Raw genomic sequence first — 24,929 nt, 5'->3', positions numbered from 1 at the left:
ATTGGTCAGAAGCTATGGAGAATGATGTTGTCTTGAATCTAGTTAAGCAGTATTTGATTAAAGGTTGGCCTGAAGAAAGGAAGCTCTCTGGTGAGTTGGGATCATTTTACAAAGTGAAGGATGATTTAATGCTATGTCAAGACATCATCCTTAGATCAGATAAAATCATACCTCCCTCTAGTCTGAGAGAAAAGATTTGCAATTTGGCTCATGAAGGGCACATGGGAATGTCCACCACCAAGAGAAGGATTAGGGAACACTATTGGTGGCCTGGAATTGATGCCATGGTAGATAATTGGGTCAGGAATTGTTCCCCTTGCTCTTTAAGTGATAAATCCGTGAAGAGTTTGGCTGTCGACATTACTCCCATTGAGTACGCCAATGGTCCTTGGCGTAGGTTAGCAATTGATATTATTGGACCTTTCAGTTATCAATCTGGTAAGGAAATGTATGGTTTAGTCTTAATTGACTACTTCTCCCCATCAAAGTAATTGAAATCTTTAGCAAAGCTGTCAGAGTTGAAGGAGGGAAAATATGGAATTTGAGAAGGATTTCCTTATGCAAACCCCTTGTTAACCCTCCTCAAAAGTCTACTCTTCCAGAGGAACTTGCTTCAGATGGTCCAGAAAAACTCGTTTCAGATAGTTCCTCTGGTATGCAGGAACTTCTTTCAGATCATGTCTCAAATGGTTTCTCTGGTACGCATGAGGTTTATGACAATTTGGAAAAGGAGATTGCAAGCAATTCTGATGTTGTGATCAATTCTGTTTCTCGACCAATTCCTAATATTGCCATAGACAATCATTCTGATGTTGTGTGTGAAGATATCTTATTAAGACGTAGCGAGCGTGTTAAGTTTGCTCCTTCAAAGTTTAAAGATTTCATTAGAACTTAAAATTCTTTGTACACCTTTTGTGCTTTATCCTTTTATTTATTTATTTATTTATTTATTTATTTTTTCTCTCTTTTCTTGTTGTTTTCTTTGTTTTTTTTCAAAGGGGGGGAGGTGTGTGGTATTCCACTATGTCATTCCATTACACTATGTCATGTAGAACTTCTCTATGTCACTCAGTAGAGTGCTTGCCTTGGAATGTTTTCCTTCAAGTTGTACTGGTCGATGTATGCTGGATGAGGACACATCACTGGCTGTGGTTGTTAAGCTGTTCTTCCTCAATAAACCTACTTGAACCTACTCTTTGTGTAGTCCCAATTACTACACAATCTGTGTTCAAATCTAATGTAGGGTTGAGAACTAATGTAGATGGTATTAGAATTACACTAAGGGCTAATGTAATGTGCTTTAAAAATCAATAATGCTGTTTTAACATAGAGATGCCGTTTGCTGTGTAGAATTTAAATAATAAGAGTGTGTTTAATAATTCACTATTTTACCTTTAGCCTTGCTTATTAAACTCACAGTTGTAACGTTAAATGTGATTACATGGCTTAGGTAGAGATTTGTATTTTGCATTAAAGATTGGTGTTAAGGAACGTAAATGTATTGCTTATCTTAGCCTGTTGGTGCACATAAACGTGCAGAGGCCCATTTCATGGAAATTGTGTAGGCCTGATTTGAAATGCCTTTCTGCAGTAAATTGTAGAAATGTTTTTGGAGAAAGCTGCCTCAGCTAAAGTCATTTGCAACATTCAGAATTTGTGAGTGATTCACATGGGTTCCTTTGCAGGTGCAGAACCAAATAGATAAGGTAGTAGAAGGGCCCATTGTGTATGAGAGTCAGGATGCTAGGCTCAGGCGTGGAGGAGTAACTGAGGAATTCAAGAAAGCAACGTGAAGCGAAGAAGAGTCTGGGACCCAAGGACGTTTTAACGGACAAGGATGGAGAGGTGCCATAGTGGAAAATTCTGGAAACCAACACCTTCTCGAGGGGCGTACCTGAAGGCGTGTCGTTCGCATTGTGGGGTTTTGTATTAGGGACAGCACCCCGAGGGTGGAGGTAGAGCAGATGGACTGAGCAGTCAGAGAGAGAGGTTGGTCAGGCGGAGAGTTTAGCTATGACTGAGTAGCCTGAAGATTGAGCTTGGAGAAAAGTGAGTCACCACTGCTGACACCTTTTTCTGAATGGGATATTGTTAAGTTGGATGTGGTGTTGTTGGTACCAGGACTTGAGATCGAAGGAATACTAACACTCACAGTTCCTAATCCACCTTATCTAAGCAAGATACGTGATTTAATCCTGAATAGACTGATTTTTCCTACATTTGGCCCAGAAATACCATCTCACAAATCGATTGTGCTTCGCGTGGAACTTTTGGAATACGTGCTAAGTGCAGTTGGAGCAAGTGTGATCATCGATTATTAAAGACTTTTGTAAATAGCTGTTGAACTAACCTAGAGCGGAGTGGAAGAAGAAGAAATTTAGGGACTTTCCACAGATGACGGAGAAGGGTTAGGATTGTCTGATGTTGATGTAAATAAAAACTAAAGACTACAAGTGGATTTCTGCTTCCAGGTGTGGTTCGAGAACTTTCAAAAGCCAAGAAAGAGACTTTGTGTTGGAGCTGAGGACGAACTACACTGTTCTGAGACCATCGAGGCTGGAAACCCGACTCGTAGAGCTAAGTGCATTGTAGGCACACTTGTAGGAGGAGTGATACTTTTTATTTTCTTAGTAGTTATAGTTTCATATTTAGTGCCACGCGAGCAGGCAGTGGAGGTTGAGGGAACACCAACACCTACCACTCCTAGCAAGAATGAGGTTAACGTAGGAGCTGAGAAAGCTTTGCTATTAGAAGAGAGCCGTAGGTTACATGTAGATCTGTCTAAAGGCAATTTTAAGCAGAATGCGTATGCAAAGTTGTTGTATGAGTACATTGATGCGATGGATGCGAAGGACTATTATGTGTGTATGCAGTTGCCGGCTTCAGTAGAAGAGGGTATTAAATACCATCACCTTCCATTAACATATGGAATTTCATGTAGTTTGCTGCTTAGCATATTTTATGGGCGAAATCATTTTGAGTATTTCTTTTCAAATTATGACACGGTGCTTCCAGAAGTCCCTGCTTATAAGCACCTGAATAAGTTTGATTACTATAAGTCAGAGGACAGACTTGGATATTTTTTCATTCCAACACAAGAGTTAGACACCACATATGCTCACGACACAATTTGACATGTTTGCTATCAGAGACAGAGAAAAGGTTCATAGAACAAGTAGAGGACAGGTACGAAAAGCAGAAACAGTTGCGAGATTCAGGGCAAGGTAAAGTCGATTGGACGGATGAGGAGAAGTTGCACAAGATAAAAGGGAGTTATGGTCCGATAGCTCTAGATGCGGTACAGAAAGGGAAGTTGTGCCTTCACAGACCACAGACGTATTATGAGAATGTGTATGTGGGTCATACTACATGTGAGCACACTTTCACATTGGAGTATTATACAAAGGATTTCTTGCAGAGCGTGGTGCAGGTGATTCCTACTGTGTATTTTGTCTGCGGAAAGAATGCATATGTGCGATTGCCAGAGAAATAGTATTGGGACTTGTTATCTAGCGATTATTTTTCCCAAGATATACCATACTGAGGATTTTGCTCTCTTGGAGGGAGGAAACCAGACGAGAGTAAAGCGAGGGGAAAGTGCTGGTGCGATAATTGGAGATGTGTTTGGAGCAGCAATACCCATGTTGGGAGTGATTCTGAATGACGTGAAGATACGGCGGTTGGCAACTGTGATGGATGAACTGTCAATGAATACAGCTAAGTCATTAGTGCTGGTTGAGGGTGAGATGTTGTCGATAAGGACGATGGTTTTACAAAACCATCTTGCCTTAGACGTCCTTCTAGCAAAAGAGGGAGGAGTCTGTAAACTTTTGAAGGTCCAGGAATGTTGTACTTATATTCCAGACCATTCTAAGGATCTGGAGAAATATATAAGTAACATTACAGCCATTCATTATGAAATTGAGGATTTGATGCAAGAGAATGTGTGGGAGAAGGTTGGCAAAGGATTTGGAAAAGTTGGAAACTGGTTTGCAAACCTGGGAAAGAGTTTCCTTGGATTTGTACTGAAACCCCTCATCATAGTTGTGGCATGTGTGATTGGGTTGTGGGGTTTGGTAAGAGTGTGCAAGTGGTATAGATCAACTAAATTGGAGAGATCGATGAGAGTGCAAGAGCAAAGAATGAAGAGACTGCAGGACAGTCAATATCAGAGCTTGAGAGCGATGGAGATGTTCAAGCGAGGGAAAGTGGCGACAGGCTCTGTATAACTCGGTTCTTACCTTGGGGATGGTGTGGTGATGGTGATGACACAGGTCATCAAAGGGGGGAACTGAGAGAGCGCAAAACCGAGTTAAAAATTGTAGGGGTGCATCATATTCACAAGTAGTCAGCGCCCACATATATAGAGGACTTACTAACTGTGTTCAAATATAATGTAGGGTTGAGAACTAATGTAGATGGTATTGGAATTACACTAAGGGCTAATGTAATGTGCTTTAAAAATCAATAATGCTGTTTTAACATAGAGATGCCGTTTGCTGTGGAGAATTTCAATAATAAGAGTGTGTTTAATAATTCACTATTTTGCCTTTAGCCTTGCTTATTAAACTCACAGTTGTAACGCTAAATGTGATTAAATGGCTTAGGTAGAGATTTGTATTTTGCATTAAAGATTGGTGTTAAGGAACGTAAATGTATTGCTTATATCAGCCTGTTGGTGCACATAAATGTGCAGAGGCCCATTTCATGGAAATTGTGTAGGCCTGATTTGAAATGCCTTTCTGCAGTAAATCGTAGAAATGTTTTTGGAGAAAGCTGCCTCAGCTAAAGTCATTTGCAACATTCAGAATTTGTGAGCCGATTCACATCCGTTCCTTTGCAGGTGCAGAACCAAGTAGATAAGGTAGTAGAAGGGCCCATTGTGTATGAGAGTCAGCATGCTAGGCTCAGACGTGGAGGAGTAACTGAGGAATTCAAGAAGCAACGTGAAGCGAAGAAGAGCCTGGGACCCAAGAACGTTTTAACGGACAAGGATGGAGAGGTGCCACAGTGGAAAATTCTGGAAACCAACACCTTCTCGAGGGGCGTACCTGAAGGCGTGTCGTTCGCATTGTGGGGTTTTGTATTAGGGACAGCACCCTGAGGGTGGAGTTAGAGCAGATGGGCTGAGCAGTCAGAGAGAGAGGTTGGTCAGGCAGCGAGTTTAGCTATGACTGAGTAGCCTGAAGATTGAGCTTGGAGGAAAGTGAGTGAACTCTTTAAGAGTCACCACTGCTGACACCTTTTTCTGAATGGGATATTGTAAAGTAGGGATGTCATCTAGAGTAGTGTAGGGACAGACTAACCTTGATTTTATTCCTTTTATAAAGGCTTACTAAAACTCAGGTTATTGCAATTCTTGTTAGCCTGATGATTCTTGAGCTAATTCTTGTATTATTTCTGAGTCGTCTGAGATTCTTCCGTAGAATTATGTTTGTATTAGTTCCTGTTTACCTTTTGAACCTTTTGCTGAGATGTTTATACATTCAGTTGTTTTTGGATTTATAATAAATGTTTGAACTTAGTTCCTAGTCAGTGGCTCTTTGGGTGTACAAGGGGGAATTTGTTGAATTTGACTGATCATTGTTTACCTAGATTTCCTAATTCACTCTATGACAGGTAAAAAGGTCTAGTCGACCTGTGTTCGGGATTCTGGAGAATAGTAAACCAACTCTAGAAATAAAATCCCGCCCTTCCAGTACCCCCCTGCAGTTCCATGCACTAAGTGGCAGGCACCGGGTGTTGCCTGCCACATGGTGCAGGGAAATGCTGTACATGCTCTTTTGACATTGCGGACATGCTGCAGCCAGCAACACCGTCCACGATGTTAAAAGGCCAGTATGCGCCCACCACTATGGCGGGTGCATCCTAATTGCACTGGTGGAACCGCTGCATGTCTAGCGGATGGTCCCAGCACCACTATGATTAGGGCGGACTGATGTCCGCCTGCCATCATAAAGAGCCCCTTACTCTCTATTTTGCTGGTTGGTTAGAATGAGTTTAGAGGAAGGACTTTTCATTTGCAATGCAAAACATGCTAGCCCTCTCTGCAAAGGTAATCTAACTTTTACAAATGCAGGATATTGCTAAAAAAACAATCTCTTTAATCAGACCTGTAGCTAGCCCTGGTCATACCTGTCTCTATTCGCATTCTTTCTTGAGGCCACTGAAACACCTAAAATCAGCTTTCACCCCTTCATCCAATAAATTCTTCACCAAAACTTTCTAGCAGCATGCATGATCAATGGATTCCTTCAGTTGATCATGCTATTCCACCGGGTGAGCTTTTATTGCCCTCAAAAAATGGAGGAAAGAGGTTCACCCAATATAGCAATATAGCACTGATGCGAACTGAACAGTGTTGATGACCCTTTGCGGTTGCTGATTATTTAATGCAGTCAAGTAGCCTAATAAAATCATTTCACAGAGTATGCCTTTGTCAGTATTGAGTCCGTTTCCCTGCAGGAATTCAAACCCATTTGAAAGCCATAGAGAAGGCCATTAGACTGAAGGTGTGTGGATGTTTGTATGTATGTATGCATCTAGTATTTGTATAGTGCAAACCTTGCCAAAAGACAGCAGACCACTGTACAAGATTGAAGGCAAATATAAATTCCATGAGTGATAATAGGGGAAGTGAACGTGGACTATTACTCAATATTGACATAGTGTTCCCTAATGAGATATGTCTTCAGCTCGTTTCTAAATTAAAATGTTGACATGTACAAAGTTTCAGGTGCCTTTGCAACATAGGTTAAGCCTGAGATAAGTAAGTAGCTTGTAGATAATCAGGGTCTGCCTATGATTTCTTTAAGATAGTATGATGAAGTCTTATTTGAGGTCTTGATCTAAAAGATAGTCATGTATTGACAAGTCTGGTTACAAGCGGTAACCATGGGCAAAACGCATATTAAGCACTTTTGAAATACAACATCTTGTGATAGAGATGTTTTTAATTCCATCTAGGTTTGTCCATTATCATCACTAACTCATACTTAGGAGTAGAACAATCAAGTACTACTGGATGAGGATAGTCATGCAAAGGGTGACAAAAAATATGCTTGGTTTGAGAACAAAGATTTTCTTGGGAGGACAACCGTTCCTGCCTTGTGGGGCCTGCAATCCGGGTCAGGAAACGGCCACAGACAATTGCGTGCTATCAATGGCCCTGCTGAATTGCCGGTCCCTCCCCAGTCATGCGACAGAAATTAATTCCCTTATTCTTGACTATAAGCTGGATGTGTTGTTTCTTACAGAAACTTGGATCTCCTCCTGCTCTGGCCCGGATATAGTCAGAGCACTTCCACCAGGTTTTCTGATATCTCACCTAGACAGACCAGTGGGGCGGGGAGGTGGAATTGCCATCCTCTACAGGGATACGTTAACCTGCAATGTTCAGGATGGAGGGATGAGCGATTGCGAGAGCTGTCAGTTCTCTCTACGCTTGTCACCCGCTGCTTCCTTGGCAGGCCTCCTTGTTTACCGTCCACCTGGGATTATGGGCAATTTCCCTAACTCCTTTCTAGAAACGGTCGCGCTCCTTGCCACTTCCACTGCCAACTTTGTGGCATTGTGTGATTTTAACATCCATTGTGATGACCCCTATAACTCTCTGGGAGTTGATCTGCAGTGTGATCTTAAAGCATTTGAGATTAACTTGGTCAATTCGGGTGCAACGCACGGGAAGGGACATTTGCTTGATCCTATTTTCTCAAATTCAGACCGCCTCAAAGTACTGCCCGCGCTGGTTTTGCCCTGGACAGACCATTTTATGATTCCGGCCCAGTGGCAGTTTGACGTCCCAGTGGCATCTACACCTAGGGTATCCACGGTGGAAAGAGCCTGGTCTAGGCTCCCAGTGGACACCTGGGCGGTACACTTGGAGGCATCCCGTCCCACTCCCAGGCCTGACCCGTTAGTAGCTGATGAGAACGTAAACACCTGGCTGACCAACTCGCTCGATGCTATCCTCCCTAAGAAAAGACTACTTACTAGGGGTAGGAGAGTGGGATCAGCTCCCTGGTACGCCAGAGCTGAGAACACTGAGGAAGGGCTGCAAGAGGCGGGAGCGGATCTGGAGGAAGGACTGGGGCGAAGTGAGCCGGAGAGAATATTGGGCGGCTCTTAACACCTATAAAACCTCTATCCGGGTAGCGAAATCTGAGTTCTTTGAGGAGAGAATAGGTCTCTCTTCCAACTCTTCAAAAGATTTGTTTAAGGTCATCAGAGAACTTTTGAAAACCCCCGAACCTCCGGTCATTCACGACAGCCCGCGTGAGAAATGCTCAGAACTAGCCTCTTTCTTCAAAACCAAGATAGAAAACATCTTGGCATCCCTCCCTCGGTTAGCCCAGGAGCCATCCTCTGTTTGTAACCTAGGGTCTCAGCCCGGGGTGAGGACAGTAGAGCTGGACTCCTTTGGACCAGTCACTGTGGACGAAGCTCTCGGGGTCATGGCGACCGTGAAGAGTGGGTCTCCGAGAGACCCGTTACCGATGAAATATCTGAAGCAGGTAGCCTCTACCATCGGCGGCCCAGTGACAGACCTAATAAATCTTTCCTTCACCCAAGGAGTGGTGCCCCCCAGCTGGAAGGGAGCGGTAGTTAAGGCCCTCCTGAAGAAGCCCAGCCTGGATCCCGCCGACCTTGCTAACTTTAGGCCTATCTCTCTGCTCCCCGGCCTTAGCAAGGTGGCGGAGAAACTTGTGAATAGGCGCCTATCGGGCTTTCTTGAATCCAACTCCCTTTTGGGTGATTCCCAAACGGGCTTCCGCCCTGGCCAGGGGACGGACACTGCCCTGCTGGCAGTCGTGGAGAATTCCAGGAGCATTTTGGATTCAGGGGGATCGGTGGCAGTGATCCTCCTGGACCTTAGTGCGGCATTTGACACCGTAGACCATCAGGTGTTACTCCAGCGGCTGTTGGGAGTGGGGGTCTCCAGGATGGCCCTGAAATGGCTCGCGTCCTTCTTAAAAGACCGGACGTTTGAGGTCTGGGAAGGTCATGAGAAGTCAACATCGGTCCCTCTCCAGTGTGGTGTGCCACAGGGGTCATCGTTGAGCCCCACATTGTTCAACATTTATATGGCCCCACTGGAGAGTGTGGTACTGCCACTGGGTATAAAGATCATCAGTTATGCTGATGATACCCAGTTGGTGGTAGGGCTCCCCCAGTTGGTGAATCAACCCGACTTGCTGCACACATGTTTAGCCAAGATCTTTACCTGGATGTGCAACTCAGCACTTAAACTCAACGGTTCAAAAACCGAACTGATGATGCTGGGGAACTCCCCTCCCTCCTTGTCCCCAAGTAGCTGGCCTAGCTGTTTGGGAGCGCCACCCACCCCTAAACAGGAGATTAAGAGCTTGGGGGTGTGGCCAAAAAGACCGCAGGCGTGTGTTTCGGTCTGCTCCGGTCAGCCCGGAAGATCCTACCCCTCCTTCCGATGGCCACTAGGAGTTTATTAATTCAGGGGCTCATCATTTCACGGCTAGATTACAGCAATGCGTTGTTTCTGGGGGCGCCAGAATCAACTTTAAACAAATTGCAGCAAGTACAAAATGCTGCTACCAGGCTCTTGACGGACCTTCCCAGGCGGCAATCAGCCCGTCCCTCGCTGAAGGCGCTTCATTGGCTCCCTGTTAGAGAGAGGGTGAAGTTCAAAGCACTCTGTATGGCCCACAAAATCTTGCAGGGGAAAGGGCCACCGATCCTACGGGGTATGGTTCAATCTTACAAGGCCCCCCGCGCCCTTCGCTCAGACCACCAACACCTTTTGCAAGTCGCGAGGGTAAGAAAGGCCAGGACTGGCGGTAGAAGATTTTCCGTCAAGGTGGCAGCATTGTGGAATTCCCTTCCGTTTGACCTGCGCTCCGAAACTGGCACTCTACGATTTCACAAACTCTTAAAGACCCATCTGTTCCCTGCCTAATGCTCTTTCTGCTATGGTGTGTTCTCTGGATGAGCGCTGGGATGCCCAAGGGTAACCACGCGCGATATAAAACTCATTGATAATAATAATAATAATTGGTGAGGTTGGCTAAAAGACTGTCACACATCTCATTTCAATCAATCAATCAATCAATCAATCAATCAATCAATCAATCATTCATTTGTAAAGTGCACTACATACCCGTGAGGGTCTCAAGGCACTGTGGGGGCCCTACCTATCGAGCAGCCAGGTCTTGAGTAGCCTTCTGAAGGTCTGCAGGTCTTGGGTCTGTCGTAGGCTCAGTGGGAGGGTGCTCCATGTCTTGGTGGCGAGGTGGGAGAAGGATCTCCCACCGGTGGTTGTTCTTCGGATGTGCGGGACGGTGGCGAGTGAGAGGTCGGCGGAGCGTAGCTTGCGGTTGGGAATGTAGAAGGAGAGCCATCTATTGAGGTAGGCTGGACTGGTCTTGTGGAGTGCCTTGTGTGCGTGGGTGAGGAGCTTGAAGGATATCCTCTTGTTGACGGGAAGCCAGTGCAGGTTACTCAGGTAGGGGGTGATGTGGCCGTGGCATGGTACATCGAGGATCAGTTATGCCGAAGCATTTTGACTGCATTGTAGTCCAGCCGCGGTCGGTAATGGGAGTACCTGCTGGGTGGTGACGTGGGGAGGGGGAGGGGCCGGGTGGGGGTTAGTAATGTATGGATTACGGAGCTTTACAGGTAAGTAAACATTTAAATAAATAAAACGAATTTCGTTGCGCACAGTGCATCGCATTTGGGGATGCAGTGCACACAACGAAATTCGTTTTATTTATTTAAATGTTTACTTACCTGTAAAGCTCCGTAATCCATACATTACTACCCCCCACCCTGCCCCTTCCCCTCCCCACGTCACCGCCCTGCAGGTACTCCCAATACCAACCGCAGCTGTTGTAGTCGTTTGATGAGCTTGGTTGGGGCTCCTGCGTAGAGGGCGTTTCCGTAGTCAAGTCTGCTGCTGACAAGGGCATGGGTGACTGTCTTTCTTGTATCTGTCGGGATCCATCTGTAGATCTTGTGGCACATGTGGAGGTTGTTGAAGCAAGAGGAGGAGAGGGCGTTGACTTGCTTGGTCATTGAGAGCGTTGAGCCGAGGATGATTCCCAGGTTGCGTGCGTGGTCAGTGGGTGTCGGAGCTGCCCCCAGCGCCGTCAGCCACCAGGAGTCATCTCAGGCTGAAGGGTGTCAAGTTCACGCTCCACGGGATCCGCCTGCAGCAACAATGCTCCACCTCCGGACCCTCCGAACACCCCGAAGTAGAAACACAGGGTGTTCAGACGATACGGCGAGGGAAAAACCCCAAAAGGGGAAAAAACCCAGAAAGAATAAAGAGGAGGAGGAAAGGGGAAGCAGGGATAAAAAAACTGTAAGACAAAAATACAAAGGTTAATACAATACTTAACCCTACTCTCTGTAGTTCTCACTAGTCCAAGAACCCCTAAATTCACCTGTAGCAAATGTGCCCAACAACACCCAAATGCTGTCTCTTCCGTCTTCCTTCCTTCCTGCACAACACAAAAGAATGTATTAACCACAAGCAGTAACACTTCAGAAACAAAAGCCTTCCTAGTTGATAGCAACATACCCCATGGTGCAAAATAAAGGCTTCGAAGAATAGATCCAAATAAATTGTCGATTGCGACAAAATTAAACGTCAAGCCTGCGCCATAACACTGTGATGTATACCTCCTATGGTATAAGCCAGTGCATGAGTATCCTTCAGGTACTTAAACATAACCACGTCCACCCAAACACGGCATGACGTAGTTCATTCACTACTGTCATCCGCTTTGGTATTTATAAATCCAATATAGTTCCCTCAACTTCGTGACGGCAGTGCGGAGGTCTTACACCCCCCCTGCACTCCGCCACTTGTACCTCCAAGACGACAGGTACTGAAGTTCTCCAAAAGTACCTCTCCTGGCACTTACTCACAGTACTATTGTTCAACCTCCTCGCAGCCGCGAGGCAAAGTACAATTATGCAGAGACGCTCCTCTATGGGCAGTAAGCACTACCCCAGATCAGAAATGAAGAGCGCGCTAGCCAGCGCGGATCCTCTATCAACCGGAAACGTAGCCTTTTCCCCCCTCACAGCCGTGAGGGGCAAAACAACAAACAAGCAGCGTTGCTCCAAAGGCACGGAAGCGCCACAAATAAACACAGCAGAAAGTACACGCAAACGGCGCGTTCACAAAACGTTACCAGAAACCTTGGCCCGGGTAATAACTTCGAAGGAATCCAAAGTATCCTGGAAAACACCGGGAGCTGAAGCGCAGCCGCTGCCTCCGCCTCCCAGAATCACGAGCACTGATCGAAAGGCTCCGCCCAAGGATATCCTGTTCCGCCGGGCATGCTGGGAACAGTAGTTCAGTGCCACAGTTTGCTGGGAAATGTAGTTAGGCAGGCGCATTGGGTTTAAATCCTGACAAAGGGTTGGAGCCGAGGATGATGACCTCCGTCTTGTCCAAGTTCAGCTTCAGACGGCTGGTCTTCATCCAGTCGGCGACTGCCTACATTCCTTCATGGAGGTTGGCTTTGGTGGTGATGGGGTCCTTGGTGAGGGAGAGGATTAACTGAGTGTCGTCGGCGTTGGAGATTATGTTGAGGTCGTGCTGTTGGGCTACGTGTGGGAGCGGGCCATGTAATTGTTGAACAGCGTCAGCTGAGAGAGGATCCCTGGGGTACGCCGCAGATGATCTCAGAGGCTTTGGAATGGAATGGGGGAGCCAGACACTCTGGGTTCTGCCGGAGAGGAAGGAGGTGGTCTAATCCAGAACTTTGTCTCGGATCCCTGTGGCGTGGAGGTGTGTGCGTAGTGTGCGGTGGCAGACAGTGTTGAAGGTGGCAGAGAGGTCTAAGAGGATGAGTGCTGTGGTCTCGCCGTTGTCCAGCAGTGTTCTGATGTCGACGGTGATGGCAATGAGGGCAGTCTCTGTGCTGTAGTTGCTTCAGAACCCTGACTGGGACGGGTTCAGGATTCGGTTTTCTTTAAGGTATCGGGTTAGCTGTCCGTTGACAGTTTTCTCGATGACCTTGTCCTGGAAGGGGAGCAGAGAGATGGGCCGGAAGTACTTGAGGTCTCTTGGGTCTGCCTTAGGTTTTTTAAGTAGGGCGTTGATCTTGGCGTGTTTCCAGATCTCTGGGAAGGTTGCGGTCTCGAGGGAGAGATTGATGACATTGCGCAGGTGGGGTGCGATGGAGCTGCTTGCTCTGTTGAAGACGTGGTGCGGGAAAGGGTCTGACGGAGAGCCGGAGTGGATTGTGCGCATGGTCTTGATGGTGTCATCAATGCTCACGCTGGCCCAGGCTAGCAGGGATTCATGGTCGATGGTGTGCGGAGAATCTGTTGTGTTGCTGTCTGTTGGGGCTGTCTGGGTGTTGAACCTGTCGTGGATGTCTGCTATCTTGTCGTGGAAGAAGGTGGCGAGGAAGTCGCACAGGGCTTGCAAAGGCTGGATGTTGTTGCTGTTGGAGCTGGGGTTGGAGAGTTCCTTCACGATGTTGAAGAGTTCCTTGCTATTCTGTGCATTGTTGTCGAGGCGGTCTTTGAAGGAGGTCCTCTTGGCCGCCCTGATGAGATGGTGGTGGTTACGGATGGTGTCCTTGTGTGCTGCGTGGCTGTCCACAGTTTGTTCACTGTGCCATTTCTTCTCAAGTTTCCGGCAGGCTTGCTTGGAGGCTAAGAGTTCTGGGGTGAACCAGCTGGCTCTCTTGCTAGTGTCTCTGTGGGGGGGTTTCTTCAGTGGGGTGAGGGTGTTGGCCCAGTCCTCGATCAAGTGTCTGAGGCAGTGGGCAGCGTCGTTAGTGTTGGAGGGTTCGATGGGTGGACTGAGAGCGAGGTTTGTGTGTTGTTGATCTTCGGTGATTTTGCTCCATTAGTGGCAGGCGATCTGTTGCATGCGGTGGTGTGTGGTGGGTTGCTGGAAGGTGAAGTGGATGCAGCTGTGGTCGGTCCAGAGGAGTTTGGTGGTGTGGCTGACTGGGACCTGCTGGCTTGAGGAGAAGACGGGGTTGAACGTGTGGCCGGCGGAGTTGGTGGGTATTGTGACAAGTTGCTTCAGTCCGAGGTTGGCGAGGTTGGCGATCGGGGTTGTGGAGTTGTTGTCGTTGTTCTCAAGGTGAAAGTTCAGGTCTCCGAGGAGGATGTAGTCGGTGGAGGTCAGGACGTGCGTGCTGATAGAAATTGGCGATGGAGTTACTGAACTAGGGGCGGGGTCCGGGGGATCGGTAGATGAAGGGGCCTCTGAGGGTGGAGTTAGGGTCTGTGTGGATCTGGAAATGCATGTGTTTGGCAGTGCTGAGCGCGTCGTCGGTGCTAGTCAATACCCTGATGCTGTTCTTGTGGACGATGGCGATTCCTCCTCCAACTCCGTTGGTGCGGTCTCTGCAGGTGATCTTGTATGGCGATATCGGGTGCGGAGGAGTAGTTAAAACAGGTCTCTGTCAGGAAGGCGATGTCCGGGGATATTGTGCCGAGAAGGTCCCAGAGCTCGACGGCATGCTTGCGTGCGGAGCGGGTGTTCAGTAGTATGCATCAGGTGGTTGGGGTCTTTCTTGGCGGGTGGTTCATCGGGACTGAGGCTGGTGTAGCTGCAGTTCCGGCAGGTGAAGGGGCCGTGTGTGCATTTCGGGCAGCCTTTAAGCAGGTGTGGCTCCGTCCAGAGTTGAGAGCATGCAGAGTGCTGGCGTCGTAATGGCGGTGGTTGTCCTGGCGGGTGCGGGGGCCAGGGGTTCTGGTGGTGGGTGTGGTCCAGGCGCAGATGGGCTTGCCAGCCGCGTGTCCGCTGCACGCGGGTGCACAGCAGCCGGCATATATGGGGAGGTGGGAGGGAGGAGCAGCTAGGAAGCGGGAGGCAGGGGCATCGAATGAGCAGTGGGCAGTCAGGGGGGCGGGGCTGCAGGGGACGCAGCTGCGAGGGCGGTGACGGACAACAAAGGTAACAGAAGGAAAAAGGTGCACAGAAATGAGGGAAAAACATGTGGCACAGAGGACAAAGGGGTACAAAAAAACGCGTGGAACAGAGGGCAGAAGGGCACAAAAAACAAGTGGAACAGAAGGCAGAAGAGCACAAAAAACGAGGGAAAACCCCGTGGCACAGAGGGCAGAAGGGCACAAAAAAACGAGTGGAACAGAGGGCAGAAGGGAACAAAAAACGAGTGTAACAGAAGGCAAAAGGAGCACAAAAACAAGGGAAAAATGAGTGGAACAGAGGGCAGAAGGGTCCAAAAAATTAGTGGAACAGAAGGCAGAAGGGCAAAAAAAATGAGGGAAATACGAGTAGCACAGAGTGCAGAAGAGCACAAAAACAAGTGGAACAGAAGGCAGAAGGGTACAAAAAATGAGGTAAAAACGAGTGGCACAGAGGGCAGAAGGGCACAAAAAACGAGTGGAACAAAGGGAAGAAGGGCACAAAAAACGAGTGGAACAGAAGGCAAAAGAGGCACAAAAACGAGGGAAAAACAAGTGGCACAGAAGGCAGACAGGCACAAAAACAAGTAGAACAGAAAGCAAAAGGGGCACAAAAACGAGGGAAAACGAGTGGCACAGAAGGCAAAATGGGCACAGAAAAACTGGAAAAAAGAGTGGCACAGAGGCAAAATACAGAATACAGAAATAACAGGGGCAGCTAAGAACAGAAGGCAGAACGGGCAGAGAGGCACAGAGGCAGCGAGGGGAACAGAAGGGAAAACCGGGCAGGGACACGGGTGCAGCGAGGGGTACAGAAGGAAGGACCAGGCAGGGAGAGAACGGGGACAGCGAGGGGAACAGAGGGAAGAAAAAGGGGCACGGCCCACAAACAGGCAGCGGGGGAAAAGAGACAACAGCAGTCACAGACACTAAAATGAAAATACAGGCAATACAATAAAAGCAATAAAGCGGAGGCCACCAGGGATGAGGCGCAGGTGGTAGCCTGCAGGTGGTGGAGGACCTCGAACATACTCAGCAACAGCAGCTGGGGCAGGGAGACACAGGGGGTGCTGTGCGGAGGGGGAGCGACCTACCTGGTCATTTGAGGGCACCATGAAGCTCTTTGTTCTAGAAAGGCATTTTTTTTTACAATAATTTCTTAGCTTGTTGAGGTGAGAGAGTATCAATAATGCAATGGGCTTGAATGTCACATTTGTGGTGTTGTGTAGTTTCTATATGTTAGACCTGGCATCTTTGGCGTGGTTTCCCTCTATCTTCTTGCCTCTGCCTCCTGTATTTTTGATGCTGTTCTGGATTTCGTTTTTGCGGGTTTCGATGCTTTGGACACTCTGCCACTGCTGATCAGTGCCAGAGTGTTAGTGCTCCCTATGTAAATTGCTTTTCTGAATGGATATACATGATTGCCATATTTGTGTCACCATGAAGTCCCTAGTAAAGTGCACAGGGGTGCCAGGGCTGGTAATAACACATGCTACTAGTTGGCCTGCAGCACTGATTGTGCCACCCACAGAAGTAGCTCTAAAATGGTGTCTCAGGCCTGCCACTGCAGTGCCTATGGGCAGTTTAGAAACTGCCATGTCCTCCTGGTCAGTGTCCCCACTGACCAGGCCTAACCCTTCCCTTTTCGTGCACATCAGTCACCCCTATGGAAGACCCAAGGTACCCCCCTGGGCAGGGTGCAGTGTATGTGAAAAGTAAAGCATGTACTAGTGTGTGTGACATGCTCTGGTAGTGAATTACAGCCATTTTCATTTTTCACTATTGAGAGGGCTATCTTGCCCATAGGCTATAATGGGGAATATTGTGTATAATGTTTACCTGCATATCTTCCCAACGGAGCAGGATAGAAAATTAAAGTTTGGTATCCCTGAACTCAGAATTTAATCACACATCTTTTAGGAAAGATGTTTTTTAAATCCTGTGTTTGAGAACAGCACTTTTAGAAAGTGACTGTTCTCTTGTCTGACCTTTCTGTGTGGCTTTTCCTGTTTGTGAATTGACTGTCCGGTTTGTGAGTGACAGGGCAAAGTGTTCGGAACTGACCTGAACTGGTTCTGACTAAGCCAAGGCCTCTCTGCCTCTAGCGAACAAAGAAAAGACTGGTGTAAAAAGGGCTACCCAGACCACAGAAAATTAGATCATCCTGGAATCAAGAAGGAACCTCACCAAGGAGAAAGCTGGAAGACTGAAGAAGAAGGACTGTCCTGCTGTGTGCTTGTGGACTGACATGCAGTTGCTTTGCTGCCAAATAGAGAGGAAGGACTTTGCTGTGTGCTGTGTCCCCTTGCTTAAAGAGATCTCCAAGGGTCGGAGGAGAGCTGGCTCCCTGTTAAGAAGTCCCGGGAACAAAAGGATTTCATCCCAAGCTTCCCCCCTGAACTCTGCTGAGAGAGTGTTGCCCTTCCTAGAGTGCTTGATCCAATTGTGTGGCCTCTGGAAGTTGTGCCTACTGTTTGGGGAGCTGGACAAGGAGAAAAGAAGACAATCTGCAATTTTCAAGCCTCGCTCGCTTGTGGAGCGCATCTCCGACAGTGCGAGGAAATTCCCGCTGACGCGAAGATCGAGATCATCGCAGCGCCTGTTGCCGCTGCAAGAATTGGTGCATCGTTCGCTTGCGGAACGCATCTACCCGGTGCAGGAAGATTCCTGTCACTGCAAATATCATCGCAGAGACTGTCGTCGCTGGGTGAGATCGGCGCACCATTTGTTTGCGGACCACATCACGTCACTGCAAACATCGTCGCAGAGCCATTGCATCGAGGGGCCGCGAGAGGAGAAGATTGATGCTGTGCTGCGCATCGCCGCCGCACCTAAGATCGTCGGCGTCCCAAAGATCATTGCATCGTGCATATGCGAGACGCTTCCTTCCGAACCTGTGCACTGGAATCCATACAAGATATTGCATCCCTCCCCATACAGACCGGATTTGTCGCAACACGCAGCACTGCATCCAGCCGGGCTGTCACATCGCCTCCAGAGGGTCTCAGGAGCAATGCATCGCTTGTTTTCCACCGCACCAGCTTCTGCGTTCGGAACTTTGTTGCATCTAAAAGGTACTGTGAGTAAACCTGACGCAACTGTGAACTTTTCACACGTCTGTGGATTATTTTATCGCAACTTAAAGAACTTTGATTACAACCTTAAGAACTATTTTGAAACCATATTCTTGAACTGTGTATGTTGGATTTTTGTCGTTTTGGTCTTGTGTAGTTTAGAATAAATACCTTTATTTTCCTAAACAGTTGTGGAATCAGTTTGTGGTGTTTTCACTGTGTTACTGTGAGTGTTGGTACAAATACTTTACGCATTGCCGCTGGTTAGCCTAGACTGCTTGTGCCAAGCTACCTAGAGGGTGAGCAGGGGTTATCTCCTTGCCCTGACTAGAAGCAAGGGTCCCTATTTGCCAACTAGAGACCCCCAGTTCTAACACTATAAATCTATATAGGATCTGGATTTTATTCTAGACACCCACACTGCATATTTTCGCCTGTACACCAGCTAGCTCACAGTGTCACTATGACGTCCTCTTACCGAGGAGAGAATAGTTTCTGGCAACTATCGAATATGACAGCCCTGTCCCCTCAGGAATCGTGGAAACAGTACAGTACTTTTTGCTCGGTCCCTCGTGCTCAATTTGTCTCACAGAGATACACAGAATAAATGATGAGGAGGTTTTCAATAAGCATTTATTGAACCAGCACCATTCTAGTGTAAAATACTTGTACTGCAACAACCATAAGACAGAAACAGATGTATGCAGTTATAAGCACCGACAGAGTAAATAGATGGTAGAATAGTGTTAAAACAGTGAATGTGTACCAGGATATGATGGGAATAATGCGCACTCTTGTGATGCTAACCCTAACTAGATATACTGATATGTACCTAGCATGTATGTAGGTGTCCAGACAAAAATCCCCTTAGGATAAAGCTAACCCCATTACTTTATGTGAGAGAATGAAGGACCCCGTCTTGGTCTCGAGATGGACACCCATAAGGAATGTCAGAGCATTCGTGCTGGAGTGTCTGTGTTCAGGAACCTCAGCTTCTCATGTCAGCGTTTCAGCATGGAACTCTTTCTCATTTTCCTGCCCCTGGAAGGCTATGATGCTTATATAACCAAAAGGTAACCTCAGGGGCTCTACCTTGCTCTGTCATGTCAGCCAAAGATGACAATAGCGATCAACGTTATACACAGTTACTATGCAAAATATGGTAATCCTGCTGTGATTCTGACAATCCTCGTGCATAATAAATGAGCCTAGTTTTCAGAGAAAACCCCACCATATTTTTGCAGTGCCTAACTAGGTAAAAAGTAACCCCCAAAACGTTATGTAGTACCATGGCAGCGTAATTGTAGGTGAAAGGTTAGCAGACTACCCAGGCCTATATTGGGGGTACATTGCAAATCATAACCGCGGTCCAATTTTATCCGTATATTAGGCACCATAAGTGTCCAGATATCTTACCGTAGGCAATATGTGTCTTATGTAAATGACATAGATTTCTTGCTTACTTCTGCTTAACACTCTGTGTGAATTAAGGGAATCAAGGGATCAATGTAAAAAGATGGCTATCTCTTCCATCTCGCTTGGCTTCTCCATTTTTTACAATCCTGAACATCACTAGGAAGACCCTCATCCTTTTTCACCAGCCATCAAATATTTATCCGCAAATTTCTCGAATGGGGCAGATGGTGGTAAGAAATGTATCAATACTCTTCTTTTGGCAAAAAATAACGCCAAGGCTACACATTTCTATCTTAGCTTTTGTCTGTGGACATGTATTGAATGTGTTAATAAGTGTATAATTTTGCTTTCTTCTCAGGGTAGTCACCAGCTGTTCGCAAAATTGCCCCACTACCAGGCATGACCATATTACATGGAGGAAGTCAGTGCTGTCCTTGAGGTACCTCATGTATACTTGTGATCTGTTCAAGTATAGTTTGTGCAATATTTGTGGGGTAAGCTTAGTATGATGTTGAATTTTTAAAGTGAGTAAGGCAAAATCCTAAATTACTAATCACTATTGTGTCGTAAACCAATAATCCACTCCACACTGCATCTGTTAACAGAGTCCGATTAATTTCTCATGGATTATTAGGTGTTTAGTGACTGGTCCTGAAGGACTGCTATGTAGATGTTGGAGATTGGTGATAGTTGTCACTATAATAGATTTGAGTAGAATCGTACCCTTGTACCTCCCTTTGGCACAAAGAGGACCCACAACTAGATGGCTGAGCAAAGATAGCCCTTTACATTGCAGCTATCAGGGTACCTTCTTGCGGGGTGTGATGGGTCTTCTAGAAAAATGCTGTCTTGACATTTTGTCTTCTCATAAAATACAATACCATTAGCTATTTTTTGTAGTTGTCTTAACCTCCTGACATTCCACATGATCATCTTTGCAGAGATCATAATATATGTTTATCTTCACTCAATGCTTGCCTACTCCTGTAATGTATGGCCCACATGTCTAATGCAACATTTGGGCCCATTCATTACTCCACGTGCGCATTTAATCAGCACGTTGTCTCTCTCTCATTGTACACTATGATAACCAAAGTAGTCACCAATTCAAACTATAGAAACCTGCAGCCAAAATAGACTCTACAAGCCCACACACTCAGACTGATTGATAAATAATGATTCTTAGTATAATTCAGAACATACATATCTTTGCATGTAGTTTAAACTGTACTTGCATGAGCAGAAATATAATTTTCATTTACTTCTCCTACTTCAAGTACAAATTTTTTTTAGTTCCTGGACCATTCCCACCCATGATAACTACTAAACCCTGAAAATACAAGAACATGTAACCAGTGAGGGAAATTCCAATTCATGCATCTTGTACACCCTGCCTGAGGCACTGGTGTATTAAAGGTTGGTTTAGAGTCCAGCATTGTCTTGAATGGGAGACAAAAGGGATGAGTACTCCAGTGTTAATCTTTGCACTTTTTGCATTGGGTGACCATCATTTAAAGTCCTGTTAATTTACAAGTAAGTTGCCTTCTAATTCATCAATTCAGTGGACAAATGTCTGTCCACACTGGCTTCTGGCCACAGGCTTACAATGTATTAGCACTTTGTGTTCAATTCCCATCATCGTATCAGGATTTACAATGATTTGCTTTGGTGTTGATGTTGTTTCTGACAGAGAGATTTCCTGGTCTGGCTGTGATTGAGCTGAGCATACCATCGCCCCTCTCTAACCTGTGAGGTCCATTTAGCTAGTCCCAGGCAATCTCAAGATAGATAAAGCACCAAGTTTTATTTTCGTAATTGCTTTCAGCTTTATGGTAAAAAGCAGTATGTATTTGAGTCCTTGAGTCCCTTATCACAAAGTCTACTCTTCAGTGCCTCAAACACTTTCCTGCTACGCCTTAGCTGATGTGTATAGTTAGAGTAGATCTGGATTGCCAGGCTCTAGCATTGTGTTGTCTGACTTTACTTGCCCAACAGGAGAATGGTGTCTCTGTAATTTAAGAATTGATTCACTAAATCTTGCTGCGGGGCTCCTGTTCTATGTGCCGCCTTCACAAAGAAGAGTTTTAAGAGCACTTTTTTTCCAGTTTCAAAGATCCAGCCCTCTAGCATGAGATCAGCAAATGGGCGCTCCATACTTTCTGAGAAACTGATGAAGGACAGATGTTTGCATCAGTATCTTCCCTCACTGTCTTCAACTATCTCCTCTAATGCTTACATAGTTTCTTGGAGCTTATGCATGGTGGGACACAACTTAGACATATGGCTTGTGAATGCTTGCAGATTGTCCTTTGGTACCTTGGTTTGGTCAGGTAATTTCATGAAGTCAGACCTTATCATTCACATTTCCACAGATATAGTGTCCATTTGGTTTTCAACTGCCTGTCTGGAGTCTCTCATAGCTTTCAGTAAATACACAAGTGTAATTTCTGATGCTTTATCTGATCCAGGACAGTTGAGGGACTTCTGTCCATAGTTTTGTATTGGAATATTTTGTTCACTTGGGAGATTTTCAGTATTTTGCACTTTAATTTGTTTTGTGGGCCCTGGGCAGCAGGTCCACATCCTCTGTTGTTGAGCCCAATGGTTCCCGCAACCGAGTCCTGAGGTTCTCTCACAGCAATGTTATTTTCATGAGGAGGCAACTTTCTCACCTCAGGATATTACATGTGCTGGCGGTATCAACATTTCCAAGTCAGGCACAATACTATAAGTCATGTTTGGTTTAATGACAGTGTATGTTTGTTCCTGTCAGGATGCCACTGCAGAAGCTAGGTTGAGGAAGTGGAGGCAGGCACCATTAACACTGTAAGACTGTCACCATGCTACACTGTGGCAAATCAGTGTTCTCTATTCTCTGCAGAAATCACACAAGGCCCCTCGAATAGTATCAAGAGGCCCCTACTTCTCCGGCTAGCCTGTATTTGTACTACAGCACTGATGCCCCCTATAAGATGCCAGTGTATTCTTTTGAAAGAGGGTGCAGATTACTACTCAGCTTAGTGTCTGATGGGATGTTATCACCCCAGTTTTCAGGCTGCCAATCTCACTTGACCTCCACCCTCTCTACTTACTTCCTGGGAGGGAAGGCTCCTTCCTTGTCTTGTCTTGTGTGTCATGTCTCTATGTGTGAGAGTGCCACAGCAATCATCAGCCCAACAGTCCTTCCCCATCAGCTATCTCCTTCCTTGCCAGTCCATGACTTTTTATTTCTCCCAGGAGAAAAGCCTGTGTCCCCTTCAAACCTGGTCTCAAGCTATAAGGAACCTCTGTCATAGCTGCTATCATCCATCTTGGCTGAACCAGCTGCTCCTGTCAGTGTCCCGCTTCTCTTAGTACCATAAGTCTGCATTGTCCCCTGATGAGGGCTCCATAGGTCACCATCAGAATTACTCAGCATGCATCATCAACCTTCTTTTTTCACAGAACAGTGCATGGTGGCCACCATCTTGTCTTCTGAGTGTGGGCCACCTGCAGCCTCTGAGGTACAGCACAACCGTTTTGAGACACTTACCACATCTCCTACAAAGGGCTTCAATCTTATATTGACCAGTGACTACCTGTGTACATTGACACTTCTATGGTCTAGATTGCATAAGGAAAACAGCATTTGTTAAGGATACTATCTACAGCCTGGCAGAGCAATGAAAATTCATGTCAGTTTTGCCATCGTGCTGGCTATGCTACACCCCCCCCCCTCCCCCACACCAGGATTCTTATTGTTTTTTTGGGGGCTTAGCTTCTCCTAACCAATAGAAAAAAAGTACTTGGTTGAATTATCTGCCTCAGAAATGTGGCTTTTTAGTTTTGCTGTAAGCAGATTTGTATCCCCTGGAGTCCAACCAAACTGATGATAACATTTTGCTTCATTCCACTGTTCCTTAGGATTTCTGCCATAATATTATAGTTGGTGGTGGTAATCTGTGAACCATTTATTGGTGTTTGTGGAATTAGGCTTGAGAGTGGATAAGGAGTAAGAATACATATTGATTAACATTTACTAGCATTTTATTAAGTGTTTACAAAGGGGGGTGGTGAGTCCTGGAGCATTTTATGAAATTGGCAGGAAAACATTTGTTTTAGTTTCTCTAAGGACTTTCTCACAAATGTGACTATCTTGACCACTGAATTACAAGTATCATTGGATATAATACACTTAAAATAGGGCAGACGTGATATCCGCTCCGTTTGTGATGGAGTAATTTATCTTCCGAACTCTGAATCAGGCCCTAAATTGGCAACAAGCTGATTTAACACCTTCGCCGTGGGGATAATTCCCCCAGGGCGCGGGGAGGGGAGGACCGCTGTGCCGCGGTGCTCGTGACAAGCCCAGCTCGTCATGAGTCACAGTGGAGCTGTGCCCATGACGAGCTAGGCTCGTCACAACCCCGCCCACTGATTTATTCTCCCACACAGCAGCAAGCTTGAATACATGTGGTCTCCCACTCCTCGCAAAACACCTATACAGCATTCCCCGTTCTACAAATGTGGGGCATTTAGGATCACTCAAATGAGGTCTGCACACAAGCGTAGGCTGCGGTCCCCTTCCTACACTTCACGGATGTAGGGAAGTCAGATATTCTCCATTCTTGATCTGTCCTCGAGGTCAAACCACTTCTCACAGAGTTGAGCCACTTCAGCCCAAAACTTTTCTGCTAAGTATTACAGTTTTTCAATGTCCTGGCTCATGTTTATGATATCATCTTCATTGGTTGCGACATGTTCGCCCTGTGCTTGTACCTTCTTTGTAACTACTGCCAGTCCAAAGGCCAGGTTAGCCTACAAGGCCTGCATTTGAATGGTTATTATAATAGAAAAATTACTATAAAGATCAGGCAGATGCATTAGTAGTTCTTCTTTCATAAAGGGAACCCACACCCTTTTACATGGACAAGGTGGCCATTAGTTGAATCGCACGTGGGAGGGCCGTGGCCATTATGCTGAGCCCAGCTCGTCATGAGCACAGCTCCACTGTGACTCATGACAAGCTGGGCTCTTCATGAGCATGGAAGGGGTTAACCAGTTTACCTTCTGGTTGCCCTCAGTTTACAAATAGCAACAATGATCTCAAGGTATTTTAATAGCTAAAGCTACTAGTAAATGTATTTATTGATAAGCAAGTGTATGACATAGAGAGTTAAAGGACATGGTACATAACTTACAATCCACATGCTTGAATCCTAATAAGATGGCACAGTCACCTGTAATCTCTTAGATGGACAGCAGAGGTAGAGAAGTGGGACCAGGAGAGTGTAAACAAATGTGGGGCATTTAGGATCACTCAAATGAGGTCTGCACACAAGCGTAGGCTGCGGTCCCCTTCCTACACTTCACGGATGTAGGGAAATCAGATATTCTCCATTCTTGATCTGTCCTCGAGGTCAAAACACTTCTCACAGAGTTGAGCCACTTCAGCCCAAACCTTTTCTGCTAAGTATTGCAGTTTTTCAATGTCCTGGCTCATGTTTATAATATCATCTTCATTGGTTGCGACATGTTCGCCAGTGCTTGTACCTTCTTTGTAACTACTGCCAGTCCAAA

This window comes from Lissotriton vulgaris, chromosome 7 (genome assembly GCF_964263255.1).
Source record: "Lissotriton vulgaris chromosome 7, aLisVul1.2, whole genome shotgun sequence".
Taxonomy (NCBI): domain Eukaryota; kingdom Metazoa; phylum Chordata; class Amphibia; order Caudata; family Salamandridae; genus Lissotriton; species Lissotriton vulgaris.
Note: the sequence above shows the minus strand (reverse complement) of the source record.